This window comes from Pelobates fuscus, chromosome 1, assembly GCF_036172605.1.
Source record: "Pelobates fuscus isolate aPelFus1 chromosome 1, aPelFus1.pri, whole genome shotgun sequence".
NCBI classification, from domain to species: domain Eukaryota; kingdom Metazoa; phylum Chordata; class Amphibia; order Anura; family Pelobatidae; genus Pelobates; species Pelobates fuscus.
The window spans coordinates 190,125,848-190,142,934 of NC_086317.1; positions in this window are offsets into that span (position 1 = coordinate 190,125,848).

Here is a 17,087-nt window from a genome sequence, read left to right on the forward strand (position 1 = left end):
TTTGTTGGCAACACCAACGTAGCCCTCTCCTCTGAGAGGCGAAAAGCAGCGCTGCTCCGTATTGACGGAAAGCTGGTGGAATTGGGCACCAAGGAGTTGGGACCGCTTGCACAGGGCAAATTGTTTGGGGAAGCCTTCCTCAAAGAGCTTAATAAGCACGTAAACATTTTCACCTCGCTCAATAAGGCTCAAACTTCAATGAAGCGAGTATTCAGGGGCTACCCCAATCGGGGTGTTTTTGGACGGGCTGGCCGCTACAGGGGCCGAGCAGCCAGCCGTTTTTGGCCCTCTGGCCCCCGCTCACACAGACCCCAACCCTTCTACCCGGAAGTGGGTTTCAGGCAGCCCTTCTCCTACACCCGTGGAGCAGACAGAGGCAGAGGACCTCGTAGCCGTGGCAGAGCACGCTTCCCCACAGGTAAGCATCATTATGCCTCAATGTCCACTAACCCCGTATACTGCAGGTCGTATCGCTCTGTCTTTTCAGAACTGGACAGCCATCTCCACGGACGCATGGATCCTCCAGACGGTCCAAGGCTACATCATAGATTTTGTGGAAACCCCGTCCCAGACCGCCCCTCCGTACCCCATTCAGTGCTCCAAAGAAGATCGCCTTCTAATCGATGGCGAACTACGGGAACTCAGGGCCAAAGGAGCGATAGAACCCGCTCACGACTAAAACGGCTTCTTCAGCAACATTTTCCTAGTGAAAAAGAAATCTGGAGACTTACGGCCGGTTATAAACCTAAGGAAGCTCAATGCTTTCGTAACATACAGACATTTCAAGATGGAAGGCATCCATCTCCTAAGAGATCTGCTCCAAGAAGGGGACTGGTTCACAAGACTGGACCTCAAGGACGCCTACCTATCGGTACCCGTCCACACATCCTGCCGACAGTTCCTCAGATTCCGATGGCAAGGCCGCCCCTGGCAGTTTACATGCCTCCCCTTCGGCCTCAGCTCAGCACCGTGGTGCTTCACCAAACTCCTGAAGCCAGTAGTGTCTCGACTACGCACTCAAGGAATTCGGTGCATTATTTACCTGGACGACCTGCTACTGTTTTCCTCAGACAGGTACAGTCTAACGCAACACACACAATATACCACCCGACTCCTCACGTCCCTAGGTTTCGTGGTGAACTTTCAAAAATCGGAAGTATCCCCAGCCCAGAAGATACAATTCCTGGGCTTCGAGATAGATTCCAAGACCAGCACTCTACGGCTCCCAACCTCAAAGATCACAGCCATCAAGAAGGAAATACGCAGAGCCATTCACAGCCACTCCATTCCACTCCGCAACCTGGCTCGGATCGTGGGCTTGCTATCCGCATCCATCCAGGCGATATTCCCGGGTCCACTCCACTACAGAGCGATGCAGCGCTTGAAGGCTTCCTTTCTCCGCCAGAACCCCTCGTACGACCAAACGGTTCCGGTGACGGAGGAAGTCAAAGAAGAACTGGGATGGTGGCTGGACAGCATGGAAGCGTGGAATGGCCGAGCCATCTTCGGAAACACGCCCGACATGGTCCTGGAATCAGACGCCAGCCTCTGGGGATGGGGCGCCACCTGCGAAGGCAGTTCGACGGGAGGCACTTGGACCTCCCAAGAACTCAAACTTCACATCAACTGCCTAGAACTTCTAGCGGGGTCGTTTGCAATTCGCAGCCTAGCGAGAAACCGGACCAACTGCTGCATCCTCCTCCGGATGGACAATGTGTCAGCGGTCCGTTACATCAACAGACTAGGAGGGGCCCGGTCCAGACTCCTTTCAGAGATTACGAAAGAAATATTCGAGTTTTGCCTTCCCCGGAAAATCTCCCTCATGGCAGAATATCTCCCGGGCGAAACGAACCTGACAGCGGACTGGTTCTCTCGCCATTGGCGGGACAGCAGCGACTGGAGACTGGATCCTACAATCTTCCATCGCCTCTTGGTCAGGAGAGGCCCCCTCCACCTGGACCTCTTCGCATCTCGGAACAACAGGCAGACGGACGAGTACTTCAGCTGGCTACCAGACCCGGAGAGCAAAGCAGTAGACGCCTTTCTCCAACCATGGCCACCCAGGGGCGCTTACGCCTTTCCCCCATTTGCCATGGTGGCAAGGACGATACAATACTTAAAGACGCAACGCGGGTCTCTGCTCCTCATCACTCCCCTATGGCCGAGCCAACCATGGTTCCCGGACCTTCTAGCTTCATCCTACAGGGACCCTCTCCTCATACCGTCCTACCGGACACTCCTCACAGACCCGAGAGGGAACCCCCATCCTCTCATTCTGGAAGACCGCCTCTCTCTAGTAGCCTGGACTCTTTCAGGGGTGCCTGGCAGACCGAGGACTTATCGCAGACAGCTAGAGACCTCTTATGGGATTCGTGGGCACCAGGAACCAGACGATGCTATCTCGCAGCATGGAATTCCTGGTCCACTTGGTGCAGTGAACGGAACTTTGATCCCTTTACGGCACCTGTAACGGCCATCTTGAATTTTCTCTCCCACCTATACTCCGCGGGCAGGTCTTACCGATCCCTCAACGTCGTGCGCTCCGCGATCTCAGCGGCTCACGTTCCGGTCCTGGGTTCACCCGTCGGGAAACACCCTCTGGTATGCCGCCTCCTCAGGGGCATCAGACTTCAAAGGCCCCCCAGGCCCAAGTACACTCGGTTATGGGACGTGGAAGTCGTCCTACAGTTTCTGCGAGACTGGCCAGATAACGACAGACTCTCACTCCGACAACTGTCGGCCAAACTAACACTCCTACTTTGTCTGGTATCGTTCCGCAGAGTTTCGGACGTGCGGGCTTTCGACGTCGACGCCTTTTCGGTCTCCCCAGAGGGAGTTACCTTCCAAGTGTCTCGTCGTACTAAATCGGACTCATCATCGGTTTTCTACCCCTTTTTTCCTACCGAACCGCTGCTTTGCGTGGTCTCTGCTCTGCGTCGTTATGTCCAGGTCACTTCCCTCCTTCGGGTTTCATCGTCGGGACAACTATTGGTGTCTTATGTTAGACCTCACGTTCCCGTCTCTACTACCACCCTCGCCAGATGGGTTCGATGGATCCTGTCTCTAGCAGGTGTAGAAGACACCTTCGGTGCCCACTCAGTTCGCGGAGCGGCGGCCTCGTCGGCTTTCTCCGCGGGAGCATCACTGACAGACATCCTACGAGCCGCGGATTGGTCACGCGAAGCGACCTTTCGGACCTTCTATTTCCGCCCAAACTCGGGGGCAGCCACGTCTCTCCTTCATCAGCGTAAAAAATGCAAAATATGAAGCCTCCTGTCATGTGGTAAAATTGAAGATTATGCTAGCGTTAGTGTACTTATAATCTTAATTTTAGTAATGACAGGAGGCGAGTATTTTCCCACCCTCCGCACCCTCGAGGGATGAAATCTCATGTAAGTATACCTATACTCTATATTTTCCTTCATATTTTTCTACCTGGTATATATAAGACGTGTACTACCTGGTATATATAATACGTGTACCTTATTTAACTACAGCTTCGTTACTGTTGGTTGTCATACTTAGACTAGGTACATTTCGTTAGAGTTTGTGCTGGGTTTATTACATTACTGCAAACAGTTGCCAGACCGGTTCCTAACCTCTTCCACACTCTCTTTCAGCATAACCTCAAGACATTACTGCTTACACTCAGGATGGACATGTTTGGACCTTCCTTCAGAAACCAGGACTTCGCAATTGGACAAGTCATCTGTTGGTGCATGTTTGGATCACCCTAGGACTTCGTATTTGAAAAGTCACCCGTTGGTGCATGTTGCAAGACTTTATCCGTTCTCTTTTAAAACTTTTATTGTATTTGATGTCGCTCTCGAAAGAGGGGGAGGAGCCTCATTACTGTGAATACTATACCTCCTACTTTCTTTTGATTGGTTAATGTTTTCACCTTTTCTTTACTGCTATGTGAGTTAGTAAAGAGAGTTAATGCAAAATACTCGCCTCCTGTCATTACTAAAATTAAGATTATAAGTACACTAACGCTAGCATAATCTTCAATTATGGCCTAAGTACCTCACTTGTCCACAATGTTTCCAACATTTATTTTAATTTGATCATTTGAATTTGAATAATTTTAAGGGGGTTTGATGGCACCTGGATAATAATTTATAACGGGAAAGATGCACTGTGATGATAATAATAATAATAATAATAATAATAATAATAATAATAAATAAAAATAATTTTACAATAAAATAAAAACATTCCAGAAGTCCTTCTCCCAATATATATATAATATGAATTCTCATTGTTATTATTTTCAAAGGTCGAAAAAAACATAGATAAAGTGGGGGAGGAAGTTTTCTCCATGAGCAACCTCCCGTGGGAGGTACAGGAGACAGGGAAGTTGGCATTTGCGCTGTGTGGAAAGGGCCAGCTGGGCTCCCAGGTACAGAGGATCCTGGGATAAAAACCCCTGTGATTTTGTGTTGAAGATCCCTTGCAAGGGGTCATGCATAAAAGCTGTGTGTGGCATAATAAAATCGTATTGTACTCCCAGAGCTGTATCTCGTCCAGTTACTGCGGGGAATGGGTCTCTTGCTACTTTAAGTGTTTCCAGAGTGGCTGAAGGAAGGAATAAGTGGAGGTAACCAGTCGGATTACCTGTGATCTGCTACACCCATTAAAGATGTATTCCTTTCTAAGTACCTCATAGAAATCTCTTTCTTTGGGATTTCTTGCTTATTCTAGTCTATTTGGAATTTACAAAAGAGAATTGCCTTTATGTTGTCAGATGCATTAACAGTTTATTGGCCACTGCAGCAGTAAATGTATACTGGGATTTCGAATAGTGTGTAAACAAATATTTTGGCTTTGTTTTACTATCAATTCCATGGAAATTTTGGCCTCTTTTTCTTATAGAATGAGTAGTGACTCAAGGCAGACAGGCGTTGTCTGATGTTTAGGGTGTGCCTGGGTGTGTGTGAGAAACAGTGCAGTTGTACATGTGCATGTCTGGGAGTGAATTTAGCTTAAAATGAGTACAGAACTATGTGACACAGACTGAATATGTTGCATTCATTTTCTTTTAATAATTGTTTTCATGGTAATATCTCTCCTGTCTCACACGATTGTTTCAATTTAACTGTCTTAACTGCCTATACACTATTTTCTTCCACAGGCATTATACCTATAACCTCAGCTTCCCTTTGAAAAATGCATTTTTCTCTTCTGTTCCTTGACCTATTTCTCGTAGAACGTGTTTGAGCAGGATCTTCTTCACTTCTATCTGTCAATATCATTTGCATGACAATTGTTTATTGTTCCCATTCTACATTGCAGAAAATGTTGGCATTACATAAATGCTAATAATTATTATTTATTAAGAGTAGTTTCAGAGAAAAGGGGGAAGTATTTTGTTTATTTATGTGTAGGGTAGATATTTGTCTCTTTAGAAAAACCTGTTGTGCCTTTATTTGTAAATATAACTATATGAACTGAAATCGCACAATGTCTGCATTGTTAATAACTTTTCCTGATGCATGGAATTATTCCATCATGCCATTGACCCATGACAGAATAATTCCATTGTGATCATTTTTACCAGTAGGAACTCTTGTCCTACTGGTACTGAGAAATCAAAGATATCTCTCATTATTTGGGACTCCTATGTATCAGCTGGTGCCACAATCAGTGTCACAACCAATGTCATTGGAGATTCCTGTGGTATCCGAGAAGACCTCAACCGGATCTCCCTAATCAGCAAGTGGAGGCTATATTTAAATATAGAAGGAGAAATGGACATGCTATTGTCTTCCGCTTCCCAAATTGTGTCTATGCCCCCCACCCCACGCCACATGCATGGCCCAATAAATCTAGTAAGAGGAAAAAGGATACATTTGAAAAGGGCTGAAAAAAAAAGTAAACACCTAAAACTTGTAGGGTTATTTATAGGGCAAAAGTATTAGAACAATACTTTATAAAATTATTAAAAGTTAAATAATTTTAGAATACCAAAAATATTGATATTAATGTACTATAATATTAAAGAGAACATTCCCTAATTGTAATGACACATATATTTTTTAAATTCTTTATTTTTGTGCAACTCATGTGCGATAAAGCATGTACAAAGAACACATGTCAGGTAGCAATATTTCGACAAAATCATAGACATCTAAGTGCAGTGTCCTGAAAAATTAACCCATGAGTTGGGTTTCATATTTTATAGAGGTACAAGTCAACTACATAATCAGTCATGTGTTTGACCTTATGTGAAGCTCGATTGTCTCAGTATGTTGGTCAAGGTTTGGTTCTAAGGAAGTAGTGATGTCGCGAACACAACATTTTCGGTTCGCGAACGCGAACTTCCACAAATGTTCGCGAACCGGCGAACTGGGCGCACCGCCATAGACTTCAAGGGGCAGGCGAATTTTAAAACCCACAGGGACTCTTTCTGGGCACAGTAGTGATGGAAAAGTTGTTTAAAGGGGACTAACACCTGGACTGTGGCATGCCGGAGGGGGGTCCATGGCAAAACTCCCATGGAAACTTACACAGTTGATGCAGAGTCTGGTTTTAATCCATTAAGGGCATAAATCACCTAACATTCCTAAATCACAATGGATATGGATTGAAACCTGACATATGACATATTGACACCTTGACATATGGATTGACACCTGTCCTCAGAGACCCTGATACACACTGACTCAGAGCAGAATAGGGACTGTTCCCCCTACATAGGGTCACTTGGCAGATATGGATTGACACCTATCCTAAGGATCCCTGATACACACTGACACAGAGCAGAATAGGGACTGTTCCCCCTACATAGGGTACATTGGCAGATATGGATTGACACCTGTCCTCAGGGACCCTGATACACACTGGGGGTGACCTACTGACCTCCCCCCACCCCCACCCCTGCGTGGTTGGTGGGGGCCATAAAAATAATGGGGGAGGACCTACTGACAAAGAGCACTCTGATTGGTGGGCTTGGAATCTTACCAATCAGAGTGTTCTGTGTCATTTTACACAGCGTGGGAAAGTTCTTTGGAATTTTCCCACGCTGTGTAAAATGACAAAGAGAACTCTGATTGGTCAGCTTGGAATCTAACCAATCAGAGTGTTCTGTGTCATTTTACACAGCGTGGGAAAGTTCTTTGGAATTTTCCCACGCTGTGTAAAATGACAAAGAGCACTCTGATTGGTTGGCTTGGAATCTAACCAATCAGAGTGTTCTGTGTCATTTTACACAGCGTGGGAAAGTTCTTTAGAATTTTCCCACGCTGTGTAAAAGGACAAAGAGCACTCTGATTGGCTTAAACAAGCCAATCAGAGTGTTCTTAGCCTAATTGCAGGGTGTGGAAAGGCTTTATAAGCCTTCCCCGCCCTGCAGAGCTCAGTCTGCGCGGAGCCCTCCATGGGGGAAGATGGATTTTTTTTTTGCGCTCGTTTTTTTTTAATTGCTTCGGTTCTTAGGGCTTTTTATTTGGCCTTTTTTGGGGCTGAAAAAAGAAGATGTTAGAAAAAAGAAGACGTCAAATGGTAAGTTGAATTTTTCTTTACAGGTTAGTTATTTTATTCCCCCCTCACTATTTTTTTAGGGTGAGGGGGGTAGGTAGGGGGTAACTTCTTTTGGGGTGGGGGGGATGGGTGACTAGGGGATTGGGGACCCCAGTCACCTTTGATTTGGGGGGGATTTGTATTTATGGCTCCCACCCACCGCGCAGGGGTGGGGCCGGGGGGAGGACAGTAGGTCCCCCCACATTATTTTTATGGCCCCCAACCACCGCGCAGGGGTGGGGGCGGGGGGAGGACAGTAGGTCCCCGCCATTGTGATTTATGGCCCCCACCCACCACGCAGGGGTGAAGACAGGGGGGAGGACAGTAGGTGTCCCCCCCAGTGTGTATCAGGGTCCCTGAGGACAGGTGTCAACCCATATCTGCCAAGTGACCCTATGTAGGGGGAACAGTCCCTATTCTGCTCTGTGTCAGTGTCTGGGGGGGAGTATCTGCAGTAACACAGAGTGTCTGAAGGGAGTATCTGCAGTAACACAGGGTGTCTGGAGGGAGTATCTGCAGTAACACAGGGTGTCTGGAGGGAGTATCTGCAGTAACACAGGGTGTCTGGAGGGAGTATCTGCAGTAACACAGAGTGTCTGGAGGGAGTATCTGCAGTAACACAGGGTGTCTGGAGGGAGTATCTGCAGTAACACAGGGTGTCTGGAGGGAGTATCTGCAGTAACACGGAGTGTCTGGAGGTAGTATCTGCAGTAACACAGAGTGTCTGGAGGGAGTATCTGCAGTAATACAGAGTGTCTGGGGGGAGTATCTGCTTGTAACATTTATATGCACACAAAAAAAAATTGAAAAAATAAAATAAAATGGTTGCAGCTTCCGTATTAATCTAAAATGGATGCTGTCCAGTAGGTGGGAGCTTCTACTAGGGAGGGTGTGCTACTCATTGGCTGGAATGTGTCTGCTGACTGTGAGGTACAGGGTAAAAGTTTACTCAATGATAAAGAATAGGGGCCGGACCGAACATCGCATGTGTACGCCCGCGGTGGCGAACGCAAACATGCTATGTTCGCCGGGAACTATTCGCCAGTGAACCGTTCGGGACATCACTATAAGGAAGTAGTGTAAAGAGCCATTGTGGGTTAAGGCCAGTAAGAGTATAATATGCTGTGTGCTGAATGGGGGTAAGGCTGAGCCAGAAGTAAGAATGTTACCAAAAGTTGAGTGGCATCCCCCTTAAGGGAAAATTGTGTATGAGAGATGTTGTAGGTATCGAGATGTTTCTATTGCTGTCTCCTGACGTTGGCTCGTCTGGGCCGTCAGTGAAGTATAGTTGCCAGTCATGGGGAGCTTGTGCTGGCTTGCCCAATGCACCTTCATCCACACCATCCTGTGACAAGTGGTGAGGAAATGTACGCCTAATGACTGTAGCCTTAAGTAGTATCGGCTAGGAATGTCTAGTAGGTGGGGGGAGGGGTTTAGTTGGCCATTAGGCCGTCCGTGCTGGTAAGGGTTGTATTATGTACTAAACATTGTGTGAGTCAAACATACAAACTGTAAAGCATAAACTTTTTTAAACTAAACATGTGGGTATTCAGGTTGTCATAGCAGCATATGTGGCCTTAGAGAGTTGCCGCGGGACAAACTCTGTTGCTGTCTCCGGGTTCCATCTCTGTGGTGCTTTCACTGGGGCAGGTAGCCCGGGTTGTGACATAGAGTCCCAAGAAAGTCCCAAAACTGGTAGAAGTGCTGTTGCCTCTCGCAGATCTGCAACTATGTGCTTGTCTCCATCTCGGAGTACCTGGAGTGTGCGGGATATGTTCCAACGGTATTGGATTCCATTTTTCCAGAGCAGGGAGGTGCCGCCCGAGATATCAGTGTAGAAAGTTAGGGACATTGTCTCAAAGTTGTAGGGCATACTTCCCTTCACTGCAGCCATCAATGCAGCCTTGTCTCTGGTGTGTTGAAATTGAACCACTAGGTCTCGTGATACCTCAGCAGGAGCTATTGGTGATTTAGGTACTCAGAAATGACCATCCAGCCCCACTGCTTTTGCCTGCTTCGGGTGAAGAAGAGCCAGGATTAGGCGCCGCAGAAGGTGGGGTAATTTTGTCCCTGGAATGTCCTCTGGAATGCCTCTTATTTTCAAGTGGTTTCTGTGTCTGATATCTTTCATCATTGAGAAATACCAATCATAGGATTCCTGTTGTTGCTGCAGCTTTTGTACTGCCTGCCGTAGCGTGGTTATCTGTTATGTGTTGGTGTTGGAGGCAGTCTCAAGATCCCCAATCCGGCCTTTCAGGCTTTGTAAATCTGCTCTAATGTCAGTGAGCATATATCTCTGGAGGTCTGCCAGTAGTTCCTTCAGAACTGCAGTGGTCACCCGAGATGTGTCCTGAGTCAGTGGGGCCAGAGGGGGAGGACATGTGGGGGGTATTTCCTCTATCTCCCCTTTGAGGGACAGGTTGTCCTACAGTTTAGAGTACGTGTCAGGGTAAGCGGCCATCTTGGGCCCAGCTGTGCCATGCGCCTGTCTCCATATATTGCCGATGTTTAAGCCTATCTGGGGCTTGTCAACCTTTTGTTTTTTCGTCTTGTGACCCATGCTACTTTCCCCTCGACTTGGGTATTTGTCTCGGGTAGCAAATTGAGAGATTGCTGCAGGCAATGTGGGTTTTTAGTGCTCGGTATTGCGGAGCTCGCAGTGGATGCGACCACTCAGCTCGGAAATTCGACTCCGCCCCCATGACCCATATATTTAAGCAAGGAGTGCGTACATTTTCACTGAAGACCCTAAAATTTGTTGTTCAAAGGTAATTTATGAATCACCAATAAATATCACAACAGGTTAGCAATAATTGTATATTTATTGTGTCATGAAAAATGATCATGCAATCATTGATCATATCAATGCAATGTGTACATCATGGAATATGGCAATACAGCAAATTAATCAATCAGGTTAAACCAACCAATATGCAATTTCTACATTAATCACTTAATGAAATATTGCAATGCAGTTATAAATTCAGTAGTCAACCAGTCAATGTGCAGTTTCTATAATAACCACCTCGGTCTATCATAAAGCTTATTAGTCAGCAAAATGTAACCACAGTGAGCACTATGAAATTGTGCACTTGAAATTAATTATCAGCAATAGGTGAACATCAGTATTTTGCAATTATGCAATCATAGATTTATTTTAAATTGATTATCAGCAATCTGCAAACATCAATATTTGACAAACACCTTTTTATCCAGAAATGTACTCTTTATTCCTGGCCACTAACTAATCAAACTACCAGCAACAGAGATGTATCTGCTACTCTTAAATGAGAAACATGGCAGTGTTGTAATTAATCTTTTGCCTTAAGTAACTAGACCCTTAGGTAACTAGCCCTCAACAAGTAATTAATCCTTGTATGTCTGTAAATTAAGCTACAGATAGTTATGGAAAAAAAAGAAAGAAAATGTGCGCTGTGTCTTTAAGAGCAAATATATATTATAAACAAATATTTAAAAGTGTATGTACTTGTGCATGCAAACATTCCACTAAAGTGCATAGATATTTTAACACTGCAAAAAAAACTTGTGCAATTATATGATATAACTAGAAAAGTTAAAATATCTGAGGAAATTGTGTGAAGTGTTCTTGCCTCCACCAGTAGTCTACAACTGGAGTGGGTGGAGTAACTGGGTGGAGTGGCTTGAGTAACTGTTGTGTGGTTGGAGTGGCTGGATTAACTGTGGAAATGTTGGACTGGGCAGAGTAACTTTATGAAACATTGATTAGTTGTATTCTTGTAACATTGTATTTTACTGTTTTTCTGATACATGTATAATGAATTGACTAACATGGAAATATATTTATTAAATGTGAAAGTGCTCACTTTTTTGTTATCAAAACTGTAGGAATGACAGCAGTTTAGAGAATGTGTTTCAACTAGCAGCCTCTGTGTTCCGGAACACTCTGCTGGCTGCTCACACACCTGAGTTCCTATGGCAACTCACTCTACAGCAAGGGCAGAGAAGAGAGGTTAAAAACAAACTGCTCCAAATTGCTCACTTCACTGGCGGTGGCCATCTTTAAACAGTCGTAGTTTTAAAAACTATAAATCCTACAGCGAAGAGATTTATATTGTGAGAATCACAAGACCCAGACCTACATTTTGATGCATAGTATGTCTCTGAATATTAAAAATGAAGACACAGTCGCAGTTTAGAAATTGCCCTTCAAATTTGAGGTGGCTATAGTGGAGTTTTAATGAATGTCAATGGACGGCGTGAGTTGCAAACTGTTACGACACTCACCACCAAATAGATGAAGCCGCCGTTTAGTGAATAATCCCCTTTCTCCAGAAATGCAGTTTCTGTATAGCCAACCGTCAAACTCCCGAACGGTAAATAGGGGAAACATAGAAACATAGAACGCGGTAACTCCCGACCATCCAATCAGCCGAACTCTTTTCACAGCTAGAAATAACGAAAATGCCGTTCCAATAGTAATTTCCCTTCCCCACAAACGAGACAGAAGCTCCGTATTGAGGGTCAAACAAGATCTGGCTTTACTGTGGGCTACCCGCCCGTATTTATGCAGGTCTCCCACTTGGTGGACACTCCCCTAAGGGACCAAATGGGAGACTGTAATTACAGTAGGGCAAAAGTACATTTCAGACATACAGTCACAGACTTTTCCCACAATGTGTTTCCCTCCCCTCTGCCCTGGAGATAATTGGGAAGTAATTCAATGATCTCCAGGACAAAGGCACATCGCCATTTTAAACACAAAAGCAGAAAGTACATGAAAATATATAACTTTATAATAACTGAATATTTTACATTCGTATCACAAATCCCCAGATATCTGGATCTGAGTGCATATTATTGACGAATAGCGCTCAGATCCCATACGTATAGTTCAATCGCCATGGAGTCAAAGTTCTTACAGTCTTTTGGTATGCGATTGACTCCATGGGAAGGCTACCTGGGTTAAGTACTTTCATATGCGGTAAAAACTCCCGAACTGACGTGTTCGTACGTGTTCGTTGAGACAGCTATGTGACCCGTTGTTTCAGCGGTGCTCGGCAGAAGGAGTGTCTGTTTTTAGTTCCATGAAATCAGAGCCGAACACCGCTGGGCTTTCGTGCGTTTTAAAATGGCCGCTGCCTCGTGGTCGACATACGAACGACGACCACCCTGACTTCAGTTTAATTGAGAAGTGTCTGCGGTTAACCACAATGTTCTAATTGCGATCAAGAGGTTAACCAGCAGCACACTTCTATCCTGGGTGGCTATCCGTTCGGTAGCTTTGTTCGGTAAAAACAGTCATTCGTACGGTTTGGGCTTTAAGAAGCAGCCATTATACGAAAATACATGAAATAGACGAATCCACCACAATAGACAGACGGATGGTACTGTCACACAAACAAATGGTCATATTGTGAAAACTATCAGGACTATGGCTTAACCATTTTTAGTGTCAGCAGGGATAGCTGAACATTTTGATATAAGATTTGTGTTGGAGGGCTTGAAAATGAGGGAGTGGTGGCAGTTTAGAAATCATGTCCTGATTTTTCAGCTCACACTCTAGCTTTTGTCAGCTCCCACTCTAGTTTTGAACATTCCGCCATTCATTCCCATGGGACCAATTTTACCACAAAAACAACAATATTTCTTGAACCATGTGGCGAAACGTTCCACAAAGTAATAGCACACTGATCGGGAACAATCCGCACGTTTTGGTATATTACTGTCTATGTAGTGTAAAAACTGTGGGAGGAGTAAGGGTGGTAAATTTGGCTATAATAATAAGAATAATATATATGTGAGATAATAGTAAGTGGTCTTGACATGCAAGAACACTTAATAACTGCTATTTATATAGCACCTTTCTCCCAGTGGGACTCAGAGCGCTTTTCAGTGCACGCTCTCGGAATTAACCAAATCAGCAGCTGAAAAGTAATTGATGGTACCCATTTTGCACACCAATAGTGTGCAAAATAAGAACAATAAATAATAATGTGCTGCAACAATATGTGCAAACAATACAGTCTAAAGTGCAACACTTTGCTTAGATAATCGCATATCCATATGCACAAACTATAAACTGCCAAATGGCTTCAAATAAAGATCTTGCATGTAAAAAAGAAGAGAAAAAAAACACGTATGGGAAAAAAAGTAAATATTACTTTGTAAAGGGACACAGTCAAAAGTGTTGAGAAGAGAAGCCTGCTCTAACTGTAAAGGCTTCAGGATGTACCTGAAGCCTTTACAGTGTGGTGAATCCAATATTTATTTGTCATAAGAATAAAAGGAAGCAAGCTGGCAGAATTCCCACTGATAGAGTCCTTCCTGATCCTCTCCTCCACCGGCTGTGGAAAACATTAATATCAAGTCAGTGCACTCCGTTTGTTCGAGTGGCGTGGCTAAAACTGCATGCATACGTGTGTCATCAGAGAGTCATTAAACAAGCTTTGCCGGTTTCCTCAGATCAGTCATCACTTCGCCTCCAGTTCATATTTAAAGGACCACTACAGTGCTGGGGACTCTTCTCCCTCTTCCGCCGAATGCGCATGCACGGCAAGAGCCACGAGCGCATTCAATCAGTCCCTAGGAAAGATCACAGTGAGAAGCGCAGAAGCGCCTCTAGCGCCTGTCAGTAAGACAGCCACTAGAGGTTGGATTAACCCTAATGTAAAGCCTAGATGGACATGGCACCCAGACCACTTCATTGAGTCCTTTAAATGCATAGAGTGGGCGTATTCCAAAACTGTTCCAAAAGGATGTTCATGATTGGTTTAGGTTTAATATCTCATAAATGTGCATCAATTAATTTATTGCAGTACAGAGAATATATAGGGGTATATTGCCTAAATGCCTAAACACTCCACATTTGCATTTGCACAGATATAAAAACTTCAATAAATTACAGAATCTATATAAGAAAAATGTACTGTATAGAAGACATACTAAAATACAAACAGTGCTCACAAGTGATCAAAAATTATTTTGAGACCTGAGTGGGGATTTACCGAAGGGCAAGCTATTGAGTTTCTTTAAGCTTTTGACCGTTCTCAGAGTTCTCATACTCTTTGTGTTTTGCTAAAATACAAACAGAATTATAATAATTATTCCCTACTTGGGAAAAAATAATTTAAATAATGATAAGATCACAGTATATACACAATCTTTTACATGAAAAGGCAAAACCTGTCCTGGCCACATATTAAAATGGCATATTAAAAGGTAAATGACGTTCTAGTAAAACATGTAATACAATTATTAATAAAAAAACTCTCTATCACTATACTTAGTTTAAAATGTATTTTATTTCTACTAACTTTACAACCTTTGCATTTATTACTCAAATTGTATCATTTAAAAATGTTTTAACACTTCATTTTTTGGGATGATTTTGCGTTGATTAAATTAAAATTAGGGACTTGTCTAAAAGTAATAAAAGGTATCTCTGGTATTATTTTTGTTAATTCATTAATTTTTTCTAAAAGATTCCAATGTTTATTAATAACTTTTTTAACATCCCTATGCGATTCATTAAAATCAAATACCAAGAGCACTAAATTAAGATTATCCTTATTACCATTTTTTATTTTAACCCCTTCCCGACCGCAGAGGTACTGGGCACGTCTGACAAAAACAGTCCTTAAGGACCGCATTTATGCCCCATGTACAGGTTTTATAGTGTTTTTGAAAGTTACAGGGTCAAATATAAGGCTTGATGTTCCATTTTTTCACATTGAAATTTGCCAGATTGGTTATGTTGCCTATGAGAGCGTATGGTAGCCCAGGAATAAGAATTACCCCCATGATGACATACCATTTGCAAAAGAAGACAACCCAGGGTATTCAATATGGGGTATTTCTAGTCTTTTTTAGTAGCCAATGAGTCACAAACACTGGCCAAAGTTAGCGTTCAGAATTGTTTTTTGCATTTTTAACACACAAACAAATATAAATGCTAACTTTGGCCATTGTTTGTGACTAAGTGGCTACTAAAAAAGACTGAACATGGGTTGTCTACTTTAAAAAAATATGTACATGTGATGTGTGATTCAGAGATTCATGACAGATAACAATGTTACAATGTCACTATTGATACATTTTAAAAATATATATTTTGAAACAGCAATGTCTTACTTGTGCTTATAGCCCTATAACTTGCAAGAAAAGCTAATAACATGTTAACATTGGGTATTTCTAAACTCAGGACAAAATTTAAAAACTATTTAGCATGGGTGTTTTTTGGCGGTTGTAAATGCGTAACAGATTTTGGGGGTCAAAGTTAGAAAGAGTTTTTTAATTTTTCATCATATTTTATAATAAAGAAAATTTTCTCCATACTTACCGTAATTTTCTTTTCCTGGCTATAATTCATGGCAGCATCACTAATGGGTTAGCTCCGCCCCTAACAGGAACAGGACAGGAAACAATTAATCAATTAATCAACCAGACTATAGGTATAAATGGTCCCTCCTCCTTCCTACCCACAGTCTAGTATAAAGCTAAAAAATTATTTGGGAGGGTTGCTGATGCTGCCATGAATTATAGCCAGGAAAAGAAAATTACGGTAAGTATGGAGAAAAGTTTCTATATTCCTGGCCATTCATGGCAGCATCACTAATGGGTAATACCCAAGCTCCATAATCAAGGGAGGATGAATGAAAAAGAAACGAGACTCCAACATAATGCTGCAAGGAGATTTATTCACGAGAGATTCACTGAGGATAAAACCCCTCTACCGATGGTAGATGATAAGGAAGGAACCACATCCAGTTTGTAATGTTTGATGAAGGTTATAGGCAACGACCAGGTGGCTGCCCTGCAAATGTCGTCTGAAGGAACCTCTGCCCAATTAGCCCAGGAGGTGGCCAATGCTCTCGTAGAATGGGCCTTTATCTTTTCCGGAGGAGATATTTTCTTGAGTTTATATGCCATTTTTATGATATTAGAAATCCAGCGCCTTAAAGTAGCTGTAGATGCCGCCTCCCCTTGTCTGTATCCAGACGGGATAATAAACAAATGCTGCGATTTTCTAAACCTGTTAGAGACCTCTATATATCTCATGACACATTCCTTCACATCCAACTGATGTAGTTTAACTTCTTCCGCAGAAGAGGGGTTCTGGAAAAAGGATGGTAGAACTACTTCTTGAGCCAAGTGAAAACTAGAAACCACCTTTGGTAGGAATTCCATTCTACGCCTTAGGATAATTCTATCATGGAACACCTGAACGTGACTAGGATCAATGGAGAAGGCTTGAATCTCAGAAATTATTTTTGCTGTAGTGATTGCCACCAAGAACAAGGTCTTGTAAGTCAGATTAATAATACCCAACTCATCCAATGGAGCAAAGGGGGTTTCTGACAACACATCCAGAACCAAAGGCAGATCCCAAGGAGGAGCATAGTTTCTAGAAGGAGGCCTTATGCGTATAGCTGCCTTAAAGAACCACGCAATGATAGGGTCTAATGCCCAGGATGTGTTACATAGGGCCGATAGAGCTGATGACTGCACCTTCAGAGTGCTTAAGCTTAAGCCCTTTTCTAGACCTTCGTTTAGGAATTCTAGAACATCTATATTCGAAGGCTGTA